This window comes from Haemaphysalis longicornis, unplaced genomic scaffold, assembly GCF_048455015.1.
Source record: "Haemaphysalis longicornis isolate Haplotype H1 unplaced genomic scaffold, Haemaphysalis longicornis Haplotype H1 scaffold_4, whole genome shotgun sequence".
Lineage (NCBI taxonomy): Eukaryota > Metazoa > Arthropoda > Arachnida > Ixodida > Ixodidae > Haemaphysalis > Haemaphysalis longicornis.
In genome coordinates this window covers 219,964,776-219,969,521 of record NW_027526361.1, presented here as the reverse complement: position 1 = coordinate 219,969,521, position 4,746 = coordinate 219,964,776, and the positions used below count along the sequence as shown (strand labels likewise).

At 47.4% G+C, this 4,746-nt stretch overlaps 1 long non-coding RNA gene across 1 annotated transcript; it reads left to right on the top strand.

The window, feature by feature from the left end:
• Positions 1–2,557: 2,557 nt before the first annotated feature.
• LOC144178072 (uncharacterized) lies at positions 2,558–4,046 on the top strand. Its single transcript, XR_013323934.1, has 3 exons — positions 2,558–2,666; positions 3,752–3,877; positions 3,990–4,046. It is a non-coding gene; the product is annotated as an uncharacterized LOC144178072 (long non-coding RNA).
• The last annotated feature ends 700 nt before the right edge of the window (positions 4,047–4,746 follow it).

Here is a 4,746-nt window from a genome sequence, read left to right as displayed (position 1 = left end):
GCCTTATTTACCTCACGAAAGAATATCGCAGATCTCCGATCTTCCCAACGGAAACCAAGAGAGGTACAAATAAAACGTGTGCATTTGAACAGAAGTAGCTTGTACTATTCGTATCGAAGAAACTGCCGAAAGCAACTGAAAAAAATTAATTTCACTTCTTCGGAATTGATGGAAACCACGCCTCAAAGCCCACCGGTAGCCCGGGGGCTGCTGTCCGCTTTCAGATGGATTATTCCCGCACCACTTGCCCCGTCGACGCCAATATCTGTCCAGAATATATACTGGTATATCTCCAGTGAATGCGCGTGTTTTCATGCATTTTACAGGCGCGTGCCGGCGCCCGTTGATGCCGAGTGATGCCGCCTAGTCAGATCGCATGTGGTTTGTATTTATGGTGCCCAGCGTGGTCTGTTAGTTCTTCTTTGTGAGTTTTTACTCTTGCTGTGTTTCTATTTTCCACTTTCTACAATCGCCTTTCAGCAAACATTTCCCTTCGCGCTATTGTAACGCTCGAGTGTGTTAATTTTACAAATAATGTGTCTGTAAATTTGCAGGGCATTACATTGTTTGTCTGTTTTTTACAATTTGTATTCGTTTTTTTTTAATTTTGTATGGTGGATGTTCAAGCTACAAGATTTCGATCTCATTCCTTCATTTCACTCATTTTTTAGTTCTGCCTTTGTATATTTTGTTGTCTCAAGTTTTCTTCGACTAAATATATTCGTTTACGCTACTATACCGATTGTATAGGTTACGTCACTAATTGTGCCTTTTAATAAGAAAGCGCGCATCACACGGTCGGGCTTGGGGCAGGGGGTACTCGGCAAAAACCTCTATGCAATAAAAAGCAATCTGGCAACGATTTCTAAGGCGGAGTCCTGAAAAATTACAAGAGAAATGACTTAGTTACGTATGTCTTGTTCGCGTTACCAAGCTTGCAAGACCTTGAGCTTTGTGCTAGGTAAAAAATTCAGAAAAAATCGCCGTAAAAGTAACAATTCTTTTTGAACGCTACTTATTCTGAGAAAGAATAACCAAATATTTGCGACTGTTTTTTGACATACAGTGAATCAGGGGCGTAAGGAGGGGGGGGGGGCTTATGGGGCTTCAGCCCCCCCCGAAATTTTGACGCGCTGTCATGCACGGCGACCAAGGCAACCACCTGCGCCGGAAACCATCCTAGGATTTTGTCCAGAACCCCAGGAGTCCTGTCCGGAAAGCGCACCAGCTCTCCCTTGGTGGCCCGTTTCCCTCCTGGTGGCCATTAAAATTTTGAGACGGCGCGCGCGCTTCGGGTCGCCGACAGACATTCAAGCCGACAATTCTACGTCGCTTTGTCGAGCGCCCCCCCACCCCACTCTGTGGCCGCGCACGCCGCCACACACCGCGCACGGCACTTATCCCTTTTTCCGCCGCCGATAGGCGACTAATTGTTTCCCGACGGACCCCCCATTCTCGTTCCACGCGCCCCGCCGTCCCGTTATTGCCGCCCTCATTGTCAGCCAGACGACGTCGCGTTTTCAGGCCGGAAAGAAGACCACACGTAGCCGGCACGAGACACGCGACTAAATGACCTGCGCGACCCAATGTTTCCAAGCCTAGATCCCCAGAATGACTGGCGGGAGAAGCGCATTCAACCGTCTCGCGGGGACACCTGCAGGCGAAAACAACCCTTCTAACCGCGGTTGGTCCAAAGTGCTCGGGATCGCACAAAACGAGGGCCACCCAGACGGCCTCGCTAGTTCGTCATAGCCCTCCCCGCGAATACTTGCCGCAGTTCGTCGACCTGCCCGATACAGCAGCGGCCAAGCATACCACTTTCCTCAAACCGAGGCCCCGACACCGGGCGCTGCGGCATCATTACAAACAAACGAAACGATGCGCAGCGCGCGTCCCTTCTTTGAACCCGCCCCGTGGCCGCCCGCGTCAAACCCAGAGGCGCGAAGTAATGCGTTTCCGTGTGCGCTCCGCGCTGTCCATTCATCACCGCATCCCAATCGGCGGGAAAAAAAAAGAACATATGACAGAATAAACGAGCAGCTCGCGATTTTAGGAAAAGAGGTGCTCGAACTTAACAGGTGCCCTCAAGTGTTTGCACGTGGTTTCGTTTGTTGTGTTTTACTTAATTGTTTTTCGTCTTTTCCCTTTTTCTAGTGGTGGGAGAGAGTTACCAACGTTTCGGGGGTTACGGGGGCGTTGTCCGCCGCCGTTTCTGCATGGATTTGCGAATGCAACCAACCAGATCGCCACGAGATTCTGATTGGCACGTGCATCGTGGGCGGAGCCTAAGTGACCGATCAAAACAACGAGACACGACGTCTCGGGGTCGGATCCTCAGGGTTTCACACAAAGTTAGCTGTCTGATACGCTTATTTTACTTCTTACTCTGCTCAACTTCAACTTCAGTCTGGAAATATTTTTTCTTTCGTTTAAATATACTTTTAAAGAAACCTCCCCTACAGTCGTCGTCGTCAGATCATCGGGGAAGATAAGAACCGTTAGTGTAAATATTCAACTTAATATGTCTTCGGTGTTCATCTGTCTGCCCTTCAATTCCGCGTAGCGACTGCACGGAATTCGGCGTTACAATATGTCACAGAAGAGGATATCGACATTTTTTCCTCCTACGTCCAAGCGTCCGTGCCAAGACACTGAAGCCAGCAAAGGTAACTATGCTATTTCTTTTACGGGTTTTCTTGTGTTCAATGTATGGTGCGTAAAATGCATGATCTTGAAGCCTAGAATTGGGTTTTCGTAGGCGGACAGGTATTGGCAGCTACGTTTGCAAAATAGCAACATTATTACTGATAAACCAGTAGTCAAGTGAGGGGAATAAGATGCATTATTTGCGAAAGTAAGCGTTAGCATAACCAACATGTAACAGCAACTCTTTGTCATAAAAGTCAGGTCTCCTGACTTTCATTCGTGGAGACATTTGTTTGCATGCATTCTTTTCAGTACTGAGATCTTTTCTATATATGTCCTATTTTTTTCCTTCAGTCATGCAACTGCTTGAAATTCAATCATGTTCGGTTTCGATATCATTATTTCGATGTTGTCGCTGCCTTTCTTAAAATGTTTTCGCCACGCCGGCGTACAATGCCGACGATGCCGGCAGGACGAAAAGCACTGTGGATCAAGCCTTGCGCTGTCTTTTTATTCAGTAGGTCCTTCAGTCGCGTGATGAGACAACGCTCTTCACCCTTCAAAGAAAAAATTCCTCTCTTTTCAAGAACACAGAGGAGCGCTCCCTTCCATGGTTTGCATAAAAAATCGAAAAAATCGCTCATCACGCTAAAAAAAATGTCCCCTTCCCTGACATGCAATTTTCACGTCTGGTTTTGATCACGCGTAGGATTGAACAGGCCGGATAACCACGGGGGTGACGGAGCTATGAAGAGGTGCAGTCTAAAAAATTTGGTTTTTCTACAACTCGTATTGAGTTTGTCGCCATTGCACCCTTAGCCTAGGTGGCGCATCTTACGCTGTTTCCCCTAAACACATATAGATTCCGCTTCTTAGTCCGAAAACAGCTTCTAAGACACAAACCGGTGAACCAGCGCGTTACGCTGAGCATTGTAGGAAACACCTTGCTCGCGCAGGCCAAAGGTGCAGTTTCACACACCGACCATTATGCTACTTATATACATGGCGGTAGGAGCTTATAAAGAAAGATGGCGCATTATTGGGTCATTGGGTATAGCGACAAGAGAGGGCTGCTGTTTATTTTTTTCCCTTGTGGTTTGCGCAGGTACTGGTTCAAGACAAAAAATCTCTACTGACACAAGAGACGAAGGACTGGTGCCAGAGCCACATCTGGAAACTCAGAAGCATGCGTCTGTACCGTCTGTACCGACAGGCTCAACATGCTCATCTGGTGAGAATTCGCACATATTTTTCTTATTCGTTCAGTTATTGTGCACAATTTAGAAACAGATCGCTCATGTACCGAACCACGTATAGTGATATCGAATATTTAACTCTTTCAGATGCGCAAACGGTCCTAACAAGCAAATTTGACATAGGGCTGCACTCGAATTACTCAACAGTGGAAGACCAGACCAGATATCAGCTTCTGACATCTCCGTGGATTCCACCTCAAGGATACAGATTCAAATCTACGAAAGATTTGAAGCAAAACCGAAGATTTCAGTCGGCATGGCTCGATAGATATCGATGGTTGAGCTACTCAGACTTTGAACAAGGTGCTTTTTGTCGAGTGTGCGTCCTGTTCTGCGGGCCGGAGGTTGGCAAGGGCCAACATGCATGCACTGGAGCCCTCGTGTCTAAGCCTTTCCAGAAATGGAATCACGCTCTCGAAATCTTTGATGCGCACGAAAGCACCAAATATCACCGTGATTGTCAACTGGCGGCTGATAACTTTATCCAAACGTTCTTAGGAAACGCACCTAGTGTGGTTGATCAGCTGGACCAGGGCAGACAAAATCAAATAAGAGAAAACAGAAGAAAATTGCAGCCTGCTGTTGAGACAGTTCTTTTTTGCGCATGGCAGGGTCTGGCTCTGCGTGGCCATAGGGACAGCGGTCCTCTGGACTTGAGCGCCGTCTCCGCGGAAAACGAAGGAAACTTCAGAGCGCTACTTCGAATGCGAGCCGATTGTGGCGATACAGCTCTGAAGGACCACCTGGAGGGCTGCCCCAGTAATGCCTCGTATTTAAGCCCAGCGGTACAAAACTAAATTATAGAAATTTCTGGCGAAGTCATCAAAGAAAGATTGGTTTCAAA